Source organism: Cylas formicarius, unplaced genomic scaffold (genome assembly GCF_029955315.1).
Source record: "Cylas formicarius isolate icCylForm1 unplaced genomic scaffold, icCylForm1.1 PGA_scaffold_5__7_contigs__length_24384050, whole genome shotgun sequence".
Classification (NCBI taxonomy): Eukaryota; Metazoa; Arthropoda; class Insecta; order Coleoptera; family Brentidae; genus Cylas; species Cylas formicarius.
The window spans coordinates 17,389,292-17,410,217 of NW_026844341.1; the positions used below are offsets into that span (position 1 = coordinate 17,389,292).

Genomic DNA, 20,926 nt, shown 5'->3' on the forward strand with positions numbered 1-20,926 from the left:
CATTCTAAAATTGAAATAAAGTTTCTTCTACAGGGTGAATTAAAAAAAAACTGCCTCTTTAAATGTCTGTATAGTTTAGTAGAAGCATTTTTATTTTAGTTAGTTGTGAGAAGATTTATTTGAAAACCAAGAAAAGCTGAAACACTTTTTTATAAAGTAAGCTAATATATTAGGAAATTCTAGTGTATATTTAATGCTGACAGCATCTCCTATGAAAGTGAATCGCAATCGGTGAATTTTGTTTTATTTCAAGTTTGTATAGATTGTAAAATAAAAGGATGCTGTAATAAATTCAAGGGTTCTTGAAAAAAATATTTAGTTTTTAAAGCTGAACTATTTCTAACGCTTTCTGATCCAAATGCACGCATAAATTGTTAGAAATTCGCAAGTATCCCATTACATTGCCGCCATGAGGACATGAATTTTAAACAACAATTGATATATTGCAAAATAGGATCAATTATTGTTTATCTAGCCCTATTAGCAAAAATTTAATATAATATTCAAACTTAAATGCAATACACAATAGGAACTTTGAGTTTTTCGCAGTTACACATTTTTATGAGTACAAAAATAATTTAGTCCACTTTAAATATTTCAAAGCCTCCTTGGTTAAAACTGCGAAAAAAAGTAAAATTTGGAGAAAAAAATAAGTTTTGTGTTTCGCTATTGAAATATTGTCGGGTGATTCTGGCTTACGGCTTGTCAATTTAATGCAAATGTGCTCATGTTGCTCATTTGAAAGTCAAAAGGCTATAAAGATATTAGTTCAGAAATAAAACGTTGTTGAACTATCACTTTAACTTTTCAATTAAACCAAAACGCTTCGATTTCCGATTTTTAAAAGCATCGCCTCAAAGCGGGACGTGGAGTGTGTTGGGGGGGGCAGGAGCAAACGAAACTTTCCCCAAGAGCTCACGCGGCCTTAATTTCGCCCCATTTTCATCCACTCCGGTTTGGAAAAATCCCACGATACCACAACAACTTTTTCCGAAACTTTTACCCGGCCCTAAAGAGATCGATGGCTCGCGAGGAACCCCCCCGCCCCCTCTTCCACACCACTGAATAATATAACGAAAATGGTAGTATATCTGTAGATAACAGCAAGACGATGCTACAGTGTAAGTTAAGTTTATAGTAACGTGACTGCAGACCTTGTAACTTCAAAACGAATAAACTTTTATCTCGAAGGCGTGGTTAAGATTTTACTCATTTTTGCACACCTATTAAGTATCAAAAATTACATTTACAGTAACCAGGTGCGGTGGTTTATTTCACTTATGAGACCTTACAACTTCAAAACGAATAAACCTTTATCTCTAAGGCGTGGTTAAGATTTTCACTAATTTTTGCACGTCCAGCTGAAGTGATAAAACTGAACTTATAAAACCAGCGATTAGACCTTCATCTCTAGGGCGTGGTTAAGATATTGACTGATATCTGCTCAGCCAATATTAAGCAAATTTTATTTATAGTAACCTAGCTGCAGTGATGTGGAATACAATAGCTGGAAATATAAGACCATTTAAAGCCCATAAACTTGTATCTCTAGGACGTCGTTAAGATATCAACTAATTTCTGCACAGCTGACATTCAGTCTAAAAAAAATACTTTTCTGGTAAGGTAGCCGCAGTGATTTATGTCACTTTTAAGACCTTGTTTCTTCAAAACGAATAAACCTTTATCACTAGGGCGTGGGTGATTTATGTACAACCCATGTTAAGCTTCAAAAAACTACATTTATAGTAACGTAACTGCAATGAATTATTTCAGTTGTAAGATCTTGTATCTTATCTCTAGGGCATGATTAAGACATTGACTAGTTTCCACACACCCTATAATATTTCACTTTTAAGACCTTGCATCTTCAAAATGAATAAACCTTTATCTCAGGGGCGTGGTTAAGATATTGACTCATAGCTGCTCGCCCAATATTTATAAGGGGTGTTTTTTTTTCGATGTATATAACTTTAAGTTGCAATAAAACAACGATGGATTATTCGATTGACATGAATTTTATTTATCCGTGTGGCATTACATTTTAAATATGATTTCTTGCATATGCCCGCCACTTCTGGCGCGGATGTAGTCCAATCTGAACGTCTAATTTTCGATGACTTTTTTCAACATTTGTGGGCGTATATCGGCAATAACACGGCGAATGTTGTCTTCCAAATGGTCAAGCGTTTGTGGCTTATCCGCATAGACCAATGACTTTAAATAGTCCCACAGAAAGTAGTCAAGCGGTGTTAAATCACAAGATCTTGGAGGCCAATTCAGTGTCTTTCAATAAATCGATTGTGGCACGAGCTGCGTGACATGTTGCGCCGTCTTGTTGAAACCACATCTCCTGGACATCATGGTTATTCAATTCAGGAATGAAAGAGTTAGTAATCGTAGCTCTATACCGATCATCAAAGAAGTACGGACCAATGATTCTACGAGCACCAAAGCGCACCAAACAGTCAATTTTTCTGGATGTAACGGCGTTTCGACATACACTTGAGGATTAGCTTCGCTCCAAATGCGGCAGTTTTGTTTGTTGTCGTAGCCATTCAACCAGGAGTGCGCTTCATCGCTAAACAAAATTCGCTTATGAAAATCGGGAACCACGGCAATCTCGTTTTGGGCCCATTCGACGAATCTACGCCTTACTTGATGATCGTTTGGCTTCAATTCTTGCACGAGATGGATTTTGTAAGCTCGTAAACCAAGATACTTCCAAAAAATCTTCCATAAAGTGGACGGACACAGATCCAATTCCTGTGCTCGATGGCGGATGGACTCATTCGGGTCTTCCTCAATACTACGCTCTACAGCAGCAATAGCTTCTTCTGTAACCACGGTACGGCGTTTCTGGGGATGCGAGTTATCAATAAGAGTAAATTAACTGGTCTGATGGACGATTTTGTCGACGATAAAATGGACGTAGTGCGCGATACGTATTCCGCACAGAACCATCATTTTCGAAATAAAATTGCACCATTTGCAAGCGTTGTTCAGGCGTGATTCTATTCATGATGAATTGCCAAACGAAATTGAGAATAAATCACTTGACAGCTGTTAAATCGGTCGTCATCTTGAACAGTTATGCCAACTTAAAGTTCTATACATCGAAAATAATAACCCTGTAGTAACGCAGCTGCGGTATGTGGAACACAATAACTGGGTTTCTGAGATCTCATTATCATTCATAGTAAGATATCGGCAAAGGTTAATTTCACTTATCTCTAAGGCGTGATTAAGATATTGCCTAATTAATGCACGTCCAATATTAGGCCTCAAAAAATTACATTTATTTTTTCATCGTCAAAATTAGCAAATGTTTTTTTTTAACTTTTTTCTTCAAATCAATGACTAATAGCATAAACTTGTTTCTTGTGATCTCGCTTCGCTAGTGGTAGCTCAATCGACCTATCGAACAATCAGACGATCGAAATCGTATATCCTCAGGGTGTAATATCCACACGATGTTACCGAAAGGGAAACGCAACCCGCGGGGCCATTAAATTTAGATTCGCTGTCGACTAGGATTTCGTGCTATTTGTTAAAACCGTCATCAACCACTATGTAATGTAAAAACATCTAAATAGATTCTAGTTATTGTCGATCAGGCATATAATTTGACAAATTTGCAGAAATTGAAATAAAATTGAAATGTTAAAAAAAAATAACAAAAAAATGTTTTACCGACTTAATGTTAGTCTGCCCATTAAAAATTAATTGCTTTTATTTTTCAATTACGTTTTTACCTACATTTTTAAAGAGTTTATAAAATGGGTGGTCAGTTTTGGTTAGGAGTTGGACGAGGAGCGGGCCGCCCTGGCATTAATTAAACATTCCGACGGCAGAGAAATTCGAGAGAGAGAGATTCGATGGCCGTCACATAAACGCGGTTTAATTATAATTCGTGGGTGGTTAAAAAAGAAACATTTCTTCGAAAACACACGATCTCAGCGTTAAATTTTATCCAAATATTTTTAAATTTTTTAATTTATTATTTAATTTAAGTTAAATTAAAAACAAATTTATTTATTTGTTTAAAATGAATGGATTGATTGAATGGAATTAGTTTTGTGCGTTATAACAAAATGTACGAAATCACAAAAATTTAATTGATTTCTTATAAAATATACATTACCTGACAGTTAATGTGTTTTTATTTAATGAATTAATTTTAGTTAATTAATTAATAATAATAATTAATTCAATTGAAATAAACATTAATAAAAAATATCTATTTATAGTTGCGATTTAAATTGATATGTTTTAATGCCAGACGAAAAAAAATTAACAGACTAGGTCAAGGTAAGGAGATATCATGATATCATGATCATCGATGAAAGTTACAAACATGTGCTTGCAAACAACTAGCTTTTAATCATAATACAATCCTTTTTTTCCAACAAAATCATTAATTAATAACAAGGAAACGCCATAGAGGCATCGTTTGGAGTAGTATAATTAACAATGTTCACATGCATTTAAAAGAACATGCATACCAGCTTTAACTATGCTGCTAGGCAAAGATTGATATGCCTTTATCGCGCAATAATATTGACCTATTGGGTTGTTCGGAAAGTCATTTCGTTTTTTTTGGGGAACATGAAAGACAGTTTTCGTATAATGAATAAATATTTTATTAAATTATATATTGGCCATTCTGGTCCAACACCTTTTGCCATCTTTCTGGCAGTAACATAATTCCCCTCTCATAAAAGTTTTGGTCCTTGCTGGCAAAAAACTCGTTCAGGTGGTTTTTGACATCTTCATTTGAGGTAAAGGTTTTGCCATCCAAAAAATTTTGCAGGGACCGGAACAAATAGTAGTCGGAAAGCGCCAGATCTGGAGAATATGGTGGATGTTGCAGTACGTCCCATTCAAGCTGTAAAAGTTTTTGGCGAGTGACCAAACTTGTGTGAGGTCTCGCATTATCCTGGTGGAACACTACACCCTTCCTGTTGATTAATTCGGGCCTCTTCTCTTTAAGCGAATCATTCAATTTGTCCAGTTGATGTCAATAGACTTCTGAATTAATCGTTGTATTGTCCGGCAAAAGCTCCAAAAAAACGATTCCTTTGACATCCCACCAAACGGAGAGCATCACCTTTTTTTGGTGAATGTTGGCTTTTGACACGCTTTGAGCCGGTTCATCTTTTCTGCTCCATGACCTCTTGCGTTTAACATTGTTGTATACAACCCATTTTTCGCCCCCAGTAATAATTCCCTTCAAAAATGGATCATTTTCTTGACGTTTGAGGAGCGAATCACACACGTCAACGCGACGACACAAATTTCGCTCCGTAAGGACACGGGGCACCCACACATCGAGCTTCGAGGTTAAGCCCATGCCTTTCAAATGGCCATAAACAGTCGAATTCGACAAATTTAATCTCTCACCGATCTCTCGTGTGGTTATTCGCCGATTTTATCGCATCTTTGTCAGCTTCGACCGGCCTTCCAGACCGTGGTGCATCTTCGACATCAAAATTGCCGGATCGAAATTTTGCAAACCAGTTCTGGCACTGGCGTACTGTTAACACGCCTTCTCCATACACATCCGTCAATTTTTTCTCGCTTGTACAGCATTTTTACCTTTTCTGAAGTAAAAAAGTAAAATATGACGAAAATGCTGCTTATTGCTCTCCATATTTAAAAGGGCACCAACCAAAAACTACTGGGTAGAATTAATAGAACTTTTTCACACACAAGCCTTGCAATATCAGCTCTCAAGACATATAATGGTTATGCGGCTTAAGTGTGAAGTTGGTTTCGAAAAAACGTAATTAAGTCCGCTGACGGGAATAAACGAAATGACTTTCCGAACAACCTTATATTTCAAAAGTAGGTTTAATTCTGTACAGAGATACTGAGTCTGGTGACAGACGTTATTGACTTAGAATAAAAATCAGAGTTGTTTAACATACTAAAATTTTTAGTCACGTGTGCCAAAATATGGGACCTAGTTTAAGAATGCTTGGAAAAACCCCGGAAGAGTCTACTATACCAAATTCGAGACTGAACACAAGCAAAATAAATATTTCTGATGCTCTCTATGAAAAGTGTCTCTCTAAGATTACGAATCAGAACGCAAAAAATGTTTAGGCTTGAGCATAGAGAGTTCTAGGATTGATTTGAAGTTAACATATAATGAGAAATGTTTGTGAGTGTAAAACCTCAAATAGTTGAAAGTTGAAAGCTGATACCAAGTGTTCCTGTATTCTTCGAGTTAAAGGTTGTTCAAAAAATCACCCGCAGATAATGTCGAGATATTTGGTCGAATTTAACGTTTTGTCGTAAGTTGTGAGACCTGGTTATCTTTAGGGAGACCAAATTCAATTTTCCCTTGTAGCTGCTCAAAAAATTTAGCTTCATCCGTCCAAAAGGTTTTAAAAAGTATTCTTTTTTTGGTTAGTTTTACATTATACTTGAAGCATATCACCTCTTTCACGGATGCTAAATTCGCGAAAAGCCATTTTTACAATAATGACGTGGACAATAATTCATGCATGAGCGTTGTTTACTTAAATGTCAAAATTAAACATATTTTTATTTGTCAGTCAGTCAGTCCGAAAACACTTCGAACACTCGTGTTTTCGGAGCGCGAGCATTGAGAATGCCAAGTGAGATTTTGGCGTGACGTCTGCAGGATTCCAGTCGGAGTTCAACAAGCGAACGGATGATATCCCGGAATATAGTGTCATCATATATATATATATATATATATATATATATATATATATATATATATATATATATATATATATATATATATATATATATATATATATATATATATATATATAATACGCGGTATTGGATTTAAAAAAATGTATGCCTATATGTCCAAAAATTAATAGTGTTTTGTTGAAAATAACTTGGCTGTAAATCCTACATTTCGTTTTTTTGTTTAACTTGATATCTCTAAAAACAAAAAAGTTACAGTCAATTGAGATGTTATCAGGATAAATTGAACCCAAGGTTCAATTTGAAAAGTTCGTATGAGGCGTAAAAGCATGATTTTTAAACACCCTGTAAATCGCAATAGACACTTATCTACGAAAAAAGAGTACAGTATGTAGGCAAATTGCAGCCATAATTTTAATTTTCTAAATATCGAAAATAATTCATATCTCGACACCCCTTAGGTGCAGGGAAATATTTTTCAAAAATTGTCAAAGAGTGGAGGTGAAGTGAAAAATGAATGTGTCATATTTTAGAAAATGAGACTAACACTGGGATACTGAAAATATTTTATGTCGATGGAGCAGTGATCAGTGATCAAATTTTGAACAAACACTTATCACCCATTTTTCAAAAACGTTTTATGATCCATTCATAGTAAGACACCCTGTATATATCTATAATTCGTCCCTTACGGAATGTGACTAATAAATTTGGTAGTTCACTTGACACAATTATGTAAATAAATTAATACCTGCCTACATTTCCTCCGCAAAAGTTGAACGACAAGGTAAAATGTACAACCACTATTGCTATTTGCAATATTTTTAACCCCTACATATATTTCAGTGACGGAAACACGTGTTGCAAGACAAATCGAATGCAAACCGATACGGTTATTAAAATTTTTCGGGAACGCGAGAGATGACCGGAACTAGATTCCCGTTGCGAGGAATTTAACGGCGGAACTCGACGTTGCCGTTTAACGTGTTAATTCTCAAGTAATTTACCTTTCGGGCGTGTAGTTTGTGTCGGTAACGCAATTTCCAGATCAGATTGATGGATTGTTTCGCGTTTGTGAACGCGAATATTTCGCTGAAACGTGGGATCGTTAGGGCCGACGCCGAAGCGTCTTATTTCCGCTGGAGGCAACCGGATATGTCCGCTGGTGTCGGGTGTTGGGGTACAACGGAGTGTAATGTGTAGGTTTTTTAGGAAAACTTAAGTTATAATAATCTTGACGAAGGTCACATTAGAATGGCAGCAAACAAACGTTTTTTGTTTTTCAATTCCTTACACAAGAAAATGTTTAGTCTCCTTCCGGAGTGCCCTTACAAATATGTCCGTGCTTATTTTTCCGGCATTTCCACAAGAAGACGTTTTTCAAATTAAGGTAAATAACGAACTGGACCACTGTAATATTCGCAAATCCGAATCCAAATCCAAATCTAACTTCAGCCACATTCTCCTTCCCTTATTTTTAGTTTTCCCCCTCAGTAGTAAATTTTATGCGATTGTGTAAATAGTTGATATAATTTAAAAAGGTATCTAATTGTCTCTCAGTCCCTACGAAACAAGCAAAAACATTATCAACATATCTGTACCACCAAAGAAAACTTTTAAATAACGCATGTTCAAGTATAATATTTTCCAGATTGTCCATAAAAATTTCAGCAAGTAGAGGACTAAGTGGGTTTCCCATAATTAGTCCTTTAAAAATATAAAACTGACCATTAAATTCAAAGTAATTTTGGTCTAAACAAACTATTATACTATCCAATGAATCTTGTTTAACGATTGGGTTAATTTGTTTTTGGGTGAGCATGCTGTCTATTATGTTTATTACATCAAAGGCACGGTGTTGCCGAAACAGCTACCATTTAAATATATTTATGTGAAAATCTGAACAACGTTTGTTCTTATTTCACTATTAAAAATATTAATATTTAGCGAGTTCCTAAAGAGAATAAAAATAACGCAGGTCTCCTGTTTTATGATTCGTCATGTCTTAATTAAAACTGCTTTTGCTTCATTTTTTGGATTTCTTCGAAATCAGAAGGATTTGGTCTTATTGCACTTTGCGTCCGTGTACGACAGTTGTGTGACATTGTTTTATTATTTGAAATTTTTTTTTTTAGGTCTGATGATGCTCGTGTGGGCGAAACACTGGTAACTCTTTTATTAATAATGACTGATTTGACTCGTAAGTCTATTCATCAAATCCAAATTTATGACTTTATACAAAAAATATATCAGATTTAGGGACTTCTGAGGCAGCCTTTGGATTTTAATACGTCGCTTACTTAGTAGAAATGACAAAACATTGTAGATTGAAACAGTCAGCTGTTCACAACTTTAAAGGGCCCATTGGTGGCAAATGATTATATCCGCTGGTGTCAGGTGTTGGGGTTCGCTGGAAATGTCATCAAGATAAATTTATCGCACACTACATGGAAAGCTAAAACTAATATAATACATTTCAAAATTCCAACTTATTTTACTAATTAGGATCTAATTTTGATAGAAACATTTGTATTTATAAATTATTGTGAACTCCGCATGCATGATTATGGGTGGATTGAGTAGCTCATAGTCATGTTGCCGGTCCCAAGCCCGGGTAAAGCAGAATGGTTTCTAGGTAAGGTTAACTTCCTGACTTGAGTAAAAAAAATGTACCTCATAAAACTGGAAAAATAGCCTCGGATGTTGGACGCATTTGGGAAAAAACGACAATTGCAAGAACAAGGAAACGAATATGGATGGAATATTAGATCATGGAACAAGAGAGACCAAGAAATCATAATTGAACTAAATAATCATAAAATCGATATTTGTGCTCTATTAGAAACCAGACGCAAAGGAAAAGGAACCACACAATACGAAAATTACATGTTATTACATAGTGGCATGGAGAAAACCGATAAAATAACAAATTCGGGCGTTGGATTATTAATAAATGAAAAGTTAATACCAGTCATAACTGACGTTAATGATAGAATACTAATAGCAACACTGAATATTTAAAGAACATACCTAACCTATGTCCCAGATGCCGCCAAACCACCGGAAGAATACGTAGCCTTCTGCGACCAAATGCAAGACGAACTTAATAACATACCATCTAAAGACAGAATAATTATTATGGGAGACTTGAACGCAAGAGTGGGAAACGTGTGTGCACACAACGAACTAAGAATGAACAACACGTTTTTCCAACACAAACCTCAACTTGGGCCGATACAAGAGAAAGGAAATCCGTAATAGATTGCAAAATAACTAATAAGAACATACAGCTTAAGAACTTACTGGATGTTCGAGTACTATCCTCAGCCAACATAACATCAGACCATCAAAAGATCACAAGAGATGGAAAACCCGAGGGGAAAAGATCAAGTGGAAGACCACAAAAAAGATGGCAAGATAGCTGGTTATAAGAATCACAAATAAGATTAAATATTACCCAGTAAACACAAGTCATTTGATTTAATGTAGGAATAAGAAGAAGAAGAATAGAAATTAATGTGGCACCCCAGTTTTCATAGAAGTTTCGAATCATTTGCCTACTCCATTTAAATGATTTCACTGTGCAAATAAATTTAAATATCTGATGAAATATAGCTTGGTGCGTCATGCCTTTTATAACTCAGCTGAGTTTTGTGATTGTTATAATAGTCTATTATAATAATTTTTGTTTTATGCTATGCGTGCATATATATGCGTTTAATTTGCTTTGCTTCAATTTTAACAATATCCGACACTTGCCCGGACGAGTCCAAATAGAAATGAATGGTTTTTGAATTTTAATTTGAATTTGAATCAGTAAGCGGCAAGAATCTCGTCAATTTAAAATATACCGTTGACCTTTAAATGAAACTAAATTAGTTGGGCTTGAAATTTTCAATCTTTGGAATTATTTTATTATGGCTATATATCAAAATCAACAAAATATTTTACAAAAAAATATATTGGGACTGTCCTTTTTTAAATGAAAAAGTATTTTAGCTGTAGACAGCATCTATATCTTTTACATAAATCAAAATAAAGAAAATGTAAGTAAATATTCTATAAATATGATTTACATTAAATCATATCGTTTGTCTCCCGTGACATTTCTGAACATGTACACAATTCATTGCTCATTTAAATTTAAAATAATTGAAAACCTGGCCTTTTTTATGAAATCAGTAAAAGTGCTTTTACTAGAAAAATGTTTTTACTCGTATTCTGATTATTTTGTTGTATTAGCTATTTATTTTTCAGGTGCACCAATTTGTTACTTCATTATCCATGATCATTTTTACACTTGCTTGTAAGTCAGTTGGAAATAAATGAAATAAAATAAAAATTGATAAAAATATAAGAAACAAAGGGTTACTTTTCCATGTACAGCTGGGCGTTGCTTTTTATCCATTGACGTCATTAAACGAATATTATCCATTCATTTGTAAAATGATTCTCCTCTTTCTCCCCATTTTGGTTGGTTAATAACGTTTCAACAACAAACAAGTTACCTGCTAAGTAATTTTCTGTATTATTCTTTCAAAAAAATATATTTTTAATAAAAACTTACGTGCCCATTAATGTTAAATTTTCCAGAGCACCCCGACACCTGACACCAGCGGAGATAATCATCTGCCACCCATGGACACTTCAAAAGTGTGAACTTTTTCAATCTACAATTTTTTATATCTCTAGAAACAAAAAAATTACAGCCAATTAAAATACTACCAAGATAAATTGAACGCACGGTACAGTTAAAAATGAAAATAACGCTGGTTAGGAAAGATTATTCCAAGGATTTACTAACTCTTGAATAAACATTTGCAAAATAATGTCAAGGTGAAAAATCTATGGAAGCTAATTTTCTTAAGCTCCAATTCGTTAGAGTTAGATAAAGCGGGGTGGGAGGCGTAAACGATTCTTTAAAAATTTGCCCCATTCGCAGCATTATTTGGCACATAAAACCCCCGACCTTGGATCAGCTTCGTATTCTGCGATCTTGGCTGGCGCGGAATCTTTTTAACGCCGTTTTTACTGGGATAGAAGGGGTTTCCGGATCCATTTCGGAATCGAACTTTTTATCGTATTATCCCCGTTGCCGGCCCCTTTATATTCGCCGAAGAATTTAATATATCAAGCTTATTGGATAGTCATATGTTTGCGTCGATCTGGCGTCGTTTTGACTTGACGCCTTGAAATGATTCGACTGCAGCGTAGCGAATCGGACGCATCGTCGCGAGTTTTTCGATTAAACTGAAACTTTATCGATCTCCGGGGCCGTAGCGACACAAAAATCTGTAATTTTCAAACGCAGACGCAATTCACGGCTTACACAAATTAACCGAATTGTCGATAAAACAACAATTTTAAGAGAACTTTTGACTGGAATACTTGTAGACTTATAAACTTCTAAAAAAATATATACTTCTTACATTAGACGAGAAAGTAGCCAGTAGAGTTCAGACATTTTTTGTAAATTTGCAATTTTGAAATTTATTAAAAAAATTCAATTATTGACAAGGTTTGCTCCATTTATATGTTGCAAAATTATTACTTACTCTAAGTTAGAACAAGTTATAACAGGTTACTAAATAATTTTTGAAGGTGAAGTCACCAAACTAACAGTACCAAAATTTTAAATTTTTGTTATTTGTCATTTAAATTTTATTTAACATTAATAAATTCCACACAATTTATTGCTTATGCAGTTTAAGAGTGGATTGTTGGATTAGTTTATTATGTTTATGAAAAAAAAAGTTGAGCTGGGTTTGAAAGAAAACCAGAAACTTCAATTCGTAACAAAAATTAAAATTATTGCTTAAGTGGCTAAAAAATCTCATAAATCACCATCATTAAGCTGATAGCTAGACTTATTGTGAGTATTTGCTAGAAATTGTTGTTGGTTTGTTGGAACTTTCATAGATCGATCAAAAATGATATCAAAAAATGAAGATGTTTTTGTAGTCTTACGACGTTTTTCTGCAGCTTTAATATTTTTGATATGATTACTATAACCATCAAATACAATCTTACTGTTATGACTAAAAAATGACCATAGTTTCTTATTTTTATTAATATTAAACGTCCGATGCTGTGTATGCGCTGCGTTTAAATGTAATTTATGTAAAATATGAATTTTCTGCTAGTTGAAACCGCAATATCTCACGAATGGTGGGTCGTGAGAAAAAAGTGCCTGAACAATTGTTGTAGAGAATTGTGTGTTCTATAACTTTTGTCTGACCTATTTTCACGATAAAATTTACCGTTTTCGAGAAAAAAACCTCAATTTTGTACGTTTGACCATGAATAATTTTTTTTGCGCAAGTCGAAGGAGATCTTTGACATTTCATGTACAAAGGTATATTTAATGTATCTGCCAGTTTTCAGCTCGATGCGAATTTTGCCTAAGTTTTGACTTATTTTTGTCTATTTTGACTGGATTAATATGGCACATCAAAAAGATATCGGAAAGTTATTAAATTAATACCAACCTCCAACTGATTGGAAGGGAAACAGACTTATCCGGTGGCGGTTTCCGGTGGGGCCGGCTCGTCGAAATTCCCAAAATTCCCAAACTTTCATTAAAATCCACCCGCCCCCGGGGGTACGGAGGCCGTTTCAACGCCACAGGGCAAAATCCTATCGGGCGTAAGAGAAAAGAGAAAAATTATTTACCCTTTAACCGCTTTTGATCGTCACGCGAGTCGTCACCGCCCCCACCACGCAGCTCCGTCAACCCTCGGTAACCTATCGATTGCGACTACTGCTGCAGTTGGGATTAATTAGCAGAAAAATTACCTTCCGTATAATAATAACTTCACTTAATTTTAACGCGAGAGCCGGCAACATTGTAGTCGGCGGCACTGTTGTAATTCGTGTGGGGGAGTAGTAGTGAGTGTGCGGCGGGGTGTTTAGGGGAACTTTTATCGGTCGATTTATGTAGCGTCTGGCTTTATAACCCCATCGACGCTGTAACGAAAACAAGGCCTGTTTGGGCACTCGCTTGGACTCTTAGTGCACGTCCACCTTATACCGCGTGACGCATTAATAAAGGACGCCGGCCATATCTCAGAAACAGTTAGTTCTACAACTTAAAAAACATATATTTATGGGAAAATTGGCAAAGAGAAAAAAATGGAAATTACTTTCAAGTTCATAAATTGACCGCTAGGGGGTGCGAACTCAACTGCAAAATAGAAAAAACGGATTTTCTCAAAAATATTCCAAATATCGAAATTAGTTTTGACGTAATCTATTCTAGATAAGGAAACTTTTTGTTTGAACATTTTTTTCTATCTCGTCAAATTAGGCGTGGAGGAAGAGGAAAAAGTTCAAGTTTTTTTTTTTTGGCTAATCCGATTCGACGAACTTAGTTTAGTTTTAACGAGCATTTACAGGAGCTTCGATTGGCATGTCAATGTTACGATATTAATCCTTTTACGAGTCCGTAGAAGGCGTTTCAGATCAGAAACAGATATTTTTATGATTTTTTCAAATATAAAAACACAGCAGGTATAAAAAGATAAAAATAAGATATATATAATATCACGACAATCCACTAGGACCCTCCTTTGAAAATTACAATCTATGTCAAGTTATAAACGAACCCACAAGAATTACAGCAATTAATATTATGTTGATTGGCGCGATTTTGGTTAATGAGCGATTTCCTGCTAACGAATCTTGCATTTTAGATACCCATCACATTTCGGAAAATAAATTAATTTGTTGCATCTTGGATTGCTTTAAAAACCTATGATTCTAAAGTATCGTTGTTTCAGAAACTTTAATCTCCACAATTTTCAACATGATATGTACAACTTACCTTGGGACAATATCATCAATGAAAACAATATTGATAAGAAAATTACGATGCACAGTGAATCTGGATATATCCTCTTTTCCCTTCTTATTGTAGACGATGTAATATAGTTCTTTTAAATCTTTGTAAAGCTGATTCTCTGATTCGTAAATATTTTAACATTTTTCGTCAACCAGGGAGCCTTTGGTTTACTTATACGTGATTCTTTAATTGCATCAAATAACAATATCTTTCAAAAGGCATATAAATTTCTCACTAAAAATCTTATATATATAACAGGCATATTTCAAATTTTAGACTAAGGAAACAATTATGTGAGTCACTTGTTATCTGGCATTTTAACTGCTGTGATGTAGTGTATGGTTTTTTATTAATGGCGTGTGTAGGGTTGCAGAATACTTGTGTTCGTTTTATTTTGACGAAAATTCTAACATCAACTGTATGGAAAATTGTGAATAATCCCATTTCAGCGAGGAAAAAAAGAAGCGATGCTGACATTTTCCCGAGTGTAGATGAAAGTGATCAAGATATAATACGGCGTAAAATTTACCAGTTATACGATGATATCTTAATTAGGAGGCTTGAAAAAGATGAAACCGGTGTTAAAAGTTGCAGAACTACCTGATGGAAGTGTATTCAACACATGGGTTTTTGATTTAAAAAAATTGACAAAAGTCAAGTTTTAATTGAATCTATTATAATTCGGAAATGGCGGCTGGAATATCTAGAAAAAATTAGGATTTACACTTAAGATATCCTGGAAAAGAGGTAAAAGAATAACTATTTTGCATGCTAGCTCTAAAGATGGTTGGATTCCAAATGGACTTTCTATGTCTGCGAAAAATATTAAAGATTCTTCTCTGGATTACCATGAAGACACCACCGCTGATTTATTTCAAAGTTGGTTTAAAAACAAACTAGTTCCAAACCTTCCTCCTAATAGCGAAATGGACAATGCAAGTTATCATAGTAGACAGTTGACTAAAACCCGTTCCTTATGTGACACAAAAGCAACAATCCGCACTACATGTATAATAACGACATTTATTTTTACAAAGATTATACCAAAAAGCAATTAATTGAGGTTCTAAAAAGCTTGAATCTACAAAAGGAATACGTGTATGATAATTATGCAAAAAATCTAGGGCATACAGTTTTAAGGCTTCCACCTTACCACTTGTATATTACAACTGAAATCTGCCATTTGTCGTAACAATGTTTTCTCCGTGTTAAGTCCAATGTCCTCAAACTTATAGAGACCGAAGTTTTTAACATCCCTCCACAAATTCTGTTAAACATATAGAAAAACAGAACATTGTATATCCATATTGCAAATAATATAAAACAAATAATAATTAGAACAGGAGATGATAGCGATAGTGATACTGATATATTATGTGAATAATTTTAAGTAATTTAAGTAGGTAATAAAAATAATTTGTAATTTTATTTTAGATTTAAACATTAATACATACATAAATAAATAAATATTGTTTAGTATCTTTCCTAACAAAATCCCAAATAATTAAATTCTAAGCAAAGTACGAACCTGTTCGGTCATATTTCATTCTTACAGCTTGCCCGGGTCTTTCCTTAATTCATATCAGTTAGTCACTTTCTGATATCTATGAACAGACTTTACAGACTAACGATGCCACATCATCAGAGTGCCTTGTTTGGTAGATCTTCCACATTCAACGCAATTCGTGTTTATTTATATTCATTTAAAAAAAGATAGAAAGATCATTTGTTACAAATACAGTTTTCCTAATAATGTGTTGCGTATTATGTTATTAGCAAGGGATTATATTTATTATTATTATATTCTTTACCTTCAATTCCATTTTCTATAGTGTGTAGTAGAGTTTTGTGATTCTTCCGATTTTGCACTTATTTTTCATATTTTACGTTCATTAAATAGTGCGCAATTTATTAATTACATAAATAGTTCTCTAGCGGTTCAGTAGAGTAGCTATTAAAAGCTAGACTGCACCGCTTTTGAGCTATCTGTTTACTTTTCGCTGAAAAACATGAATATTGTATATTGTTTTTTTTTATAATAAAGACTATTTATTATTATTATTATCATTTAAAATTTAAAATTTATTATTTAATATCACCTTTTTACGTAGGTATAATAGAAGCAGATACTACTTTTATTTTACTTTATATATAAAAGTTAGTCTTGGTGTTTTTTTATTTTTCTCGGTTTCTAAAACCAACAATTGCTTATAAATTAAATGATAGTTTTTTGGCCCCATCTTCTAAAACTGATTCCCATTAATTAGGTTGCCCAAGTGGTAAGAAGACTCTATTTTAAATAAAATTGAAGCAAAACATCCAGCGTGCGATATTTTTGGAAAGGTAAAAAAGTTTTTTGACAATGATTGAAAAATATGCTGGGTGTCCCTTTTAAAAATTGATTTTTCGGATTTTGCCTAAAAATTTATTTTGGAAAAGTTATAGAAACACAAAATTTTCTATTACAGAAAAGTAAAACGATATTTTAAAAATGCACATTTTAAGCGATACCAAACATCTATTTGTGGTTTTTAGCATTACTCGTTTTATAAAAATAGGGTTATAGACGCTATCAATTATCCTTCATCTATTTTCTACGTTTTTTCACAAATAAATTCAACTTTGTTATTTCACATGTTAATCATAGTTGCCTATGGTTGCTGCTATCTGTTTTCAAAATGTTTGAGTATAAGTAGGCTGTGCATATAGCTGTCAATGTCAATTAAAGGTAACACAAAATACAACAATTAAATTTTAATATTTTGGATTAATAAAATAATATCCCTTATATTTTTTGAGACGTATTGATTGTAGTTACAGTTATTGTATTGTATAAATGGGACGATTATTAAATAAAATCTAATGAAATTTAACCTATACAATAAATTCACCGCTTGGACTGAAATAAGCTGTAAAAATTAATTTTAGACATTAATTGTACTATTATTTAAAAAATTATCACCAATCAATCGGTATCTATCAACTTGGCGAAAACGAAGCTTATTAGGAATTTAGTGCATAACATTCCGTTTTTCAAATCTAAATTTTCCATATTTTTGTCACTTTTGATAATACTTGGTATGTATTGATCTGTGAGCCCCAAATTCTTTACTCAATTAAAAGGTTCCTTTTCAACGTGCGATAAACATCTGTTGTACTTGTCGTGTATATACGTCGTTTCTAATTGTCCAATAAACCGACTCTACCGGAAGCTGTCTGAAACAGAGACGCCATTAAGACGAAGAACGGTCGGAAAGAAAAACGTCTAATTCGGGTCTATTTACCGGCCGAATTGGTCGACATTATTGTCGCGTTTTCGACCGACGCCGTCGCGAGTTTTGGCCTGCCGCGCGAACTGGACGTGGCCCCCAGCCAAATGCCAAAAATATCGTTTCCCTAACCTGTTGATTGGATGCAATTGATCAGAGATGTTATGTATACCGTAAGTAGTGTGGATACGAACGTTCTAAACGAACATCAGAGCAAAACCTCCCCCACCAGTCACCTTCTATCCTACCGAACTCTTCTGCTACCTACCGACTGTGTCACATAGAATATCCACGTATCTATCAGCTTTAGATTAAAGATTAAATATAGAGCGAACTAGTAGAGTTAGTACGGTGGATGTGGTGAAGTAAATATTACTGGAGTCAAATCAAATAATCAACATCAATGAATTCGCATATAAAATAGACGTATTGAGGAAATGGAAAGTATTGATAATTTAATAAACAAACCATTAAAGCAAAGCTGATTTTACCACTTTTAAGCAAAACTACCCTAGAGCAGCGCGCTCAAAATTAACCAAAACTTATTCGTGCTACACCTTTCAAGGCTAAAGTGGAGGATTACTCTAGGGCTGCATTAGATCTGGAGGGTGGCGCATCGCTGATTAAAAGGTCAGACTGTATAGCGAGATGAAGAGTTCTTTAGCAACCCTCTCGCCCGCCGACGTCGCAGAATTATTTTACTTGCCCTATGGCGGCTTGTTTATAACTACCCCCCCAAGTCGACGCACACGTGTCACTATGGCCTCTAGAGCGCGTAGCACTAACCTAAAATACGGGACACGCGGCACCAGCACGCGGACACCAACGCGATCACCAGTGTCCGTACTTGAGTGGACGGTTTGCGACGCGTCTCTATGTAGAAAAAAAATGGCGTGTCGACGAAATTGGAACGCGTGGCAGAGATCGACGTGGCCGCGAGCGGTGTTCAACTACTGAACGGCAGTGTCTCGGTGCCGACGGGGTGGACGGCAGGCCTGCGCCCCTCATTTCGACCCCTCGTATATTGATTCGGGGTTGCGCCAACTCGTAGCGTCGCGAGAGCGTCTAGAAACCGACGCCTCTCGCCTCACTGTTGCTCGTCGCCGTCGTGGTCGGACGGGGTGTCTACCCTTTGCGTTGCCGGGGGCCGAACTATCGAGAGCGGCAAATAAACTCTTTAAAGCTGCCACCGTGCCCTATTTTTTGATGGAGAAAAAATGCGCGTCACAACCTCCAAAGTTATGGGGAATTATATTTCAATATTTCAAATATTTCAATTAAGCCTTGAAAGACTGTGCTAGTTGGCAAATTGCACTCGAAATATGACCGAACCTTGCTTGTTGTATCGCCTCTAGAGGACGTTTTAACTACATCACAACAAATAAAATTTATTTCCTCACAAAAATTAAATGCAACGATGTCACTTTTACTTCAACAAAAACTAGCTAAATAAGGGTCTAAAATGCTAGTGATATGTTCTTCTTAACCTATAATATCTGCAATAATGGCTATTATTAATATTTTCAGTATATTATTCAATCCTAATGTTCATTCTGTTACCGTTACTGTTAAAATACCAATATTATATTTAAAGTGCGGTCCTCATATAGGGCATCGGTCTTAAAAATAACTCGAGCTACTGTTCAAAATATTTTGAATAAAACAAAGTAGCAGCGAATATATATTGACCTATTAATTCTTTTGCTGATATTATAGGTTAGGAAAAAGATATCGAAATTCAGTTTTGACTAGAGAGATTATTTCTCAAAATAAAATTGTTTTTTGGTCGCTTTAGTCATGAGTTTTTTTCATCATAAGTATTTATTATTATTCCATAAAAGGTACTACTCAAAACTTATCATTCGACCATAATCGATCCGATAAAAAGCTATTACTTTCTCACCCAGCCCTCCATAAACCTATGGAAACGGCAAGTAATTAAATAAAGCTAGCGAAACTTATATCTTTCGATTATCCAGGGACAGCAAGTTTTATAATCTGTTAACACAGGAGGCATAAGGGCGATCGCGCGGGCAGTGGCAGCCAAATCCCTGAAACGAATTAGCGAAGCCAGCAACTGTACATTTAATTATTAAACTGCGTTTTTCGTCGGCCTTATTATCGGAGGTAATTCAATTTCTCCCCCGGCAAGCGCGCCCACAAAGGCATTTCCAGTTACGCGGATTATCATTTAAATACCTACCTGCGCGGCAACCTTTGGAAAATTGCGATTCCTTTGAAACGCAATAAAAATTTCACGGGAAATATTTTGCTTCTTGCTACGCGTTCAACCAAGTATCTTTTGCTCGAATTTTAAGCGGAAATGATCAAAACTAGCTAGCGAACTGGACGAAATACTTTTCACGCGAGAACGTGTGCGTCATAACCGCATAAGTTGTGAACGAAAATATCCTTAATGGACCCATTCCAAGATTAAATGAAACTGTATAATTATGTTTTCTAAAATATGACTAATATTGGCGATGTACAGGGAGGCTGATGTTGAGTATCTAATTTCCAAAAATTAAAACATTTACAAATAAATTATGGGAAAAAAATATTTTTGCAAAAAATTCTGCATGTTCTAGAATCTAGAAGTATTAAGAATACGTGTGCTGACAATCGGTTTGCCAAAGAGAACACACAGTTTGAAGTAATGCTATCTGTTGTAGTCAATGTCATTACCCAAAAGGAGGTTGTTAGTGCAAAAAATGTGACTAGAGATACAGCGGCAACGCTTTTCTGAATAAATACAGACCGTTCAAGGCAAATATTAAACATTGATAGAAATAGGCTAGGATAAGTGCTTTGATTATTGGCTGTTTCAACCAACGAGAGTCAGAATGAGACACCATCTTGTTGATAATGCAACATTTCCGTCTAATGTAATCCAAATTTGGAACTATTTACAAATATTTTGTTGGTGTTTCGAACTTGCTGACGTTTCGTCAATAATCCTGTTGGCTTCTTCAGAGTTTAACTAAAAATAGCCTGCATTCTACTCAGTACTCAATTATACATATAGTGTTTAAGGAGGCGGAGCTAAAAGGCATGGACATTCTCACCAATATGGGAATCAGTTAGCTGAGATAGTGTTCAAGCCCCTTATTTAGCTCCTCGAATCAGGTAA

The 20,926-nt window shown here is 34.9% G+C and overlaps 1 protein-coding gene across 6 annotated transcripts in view; it reads right to left on the bottom strand.

Annotated features, from left to right (window-relative positions):
* Window positions 1-20,926, bottom strand: part of LOC132701789 (protein unc-13 homolog B) — a 196,632-nt gene that overhangs the window by 54,664 nt on the left and 121,042 nt on the right. Inside the window, exon 1 of one of the 6 annotated variants that reach the window (XM_060669976.1) lies at window positions 18,583-18,968. The exons of the other annotated variants lie outside the window; for them this stretch is intronic. The gene's annotated coding sequence lies outside the window, so the exon portion shown is untranslated. Of the gene's footprint in view, window positions 1-18,582; window positions 18,969-20,926 lie in introns of those variants that run through there. 6 annotated transcript variants of the gene reach the window in all.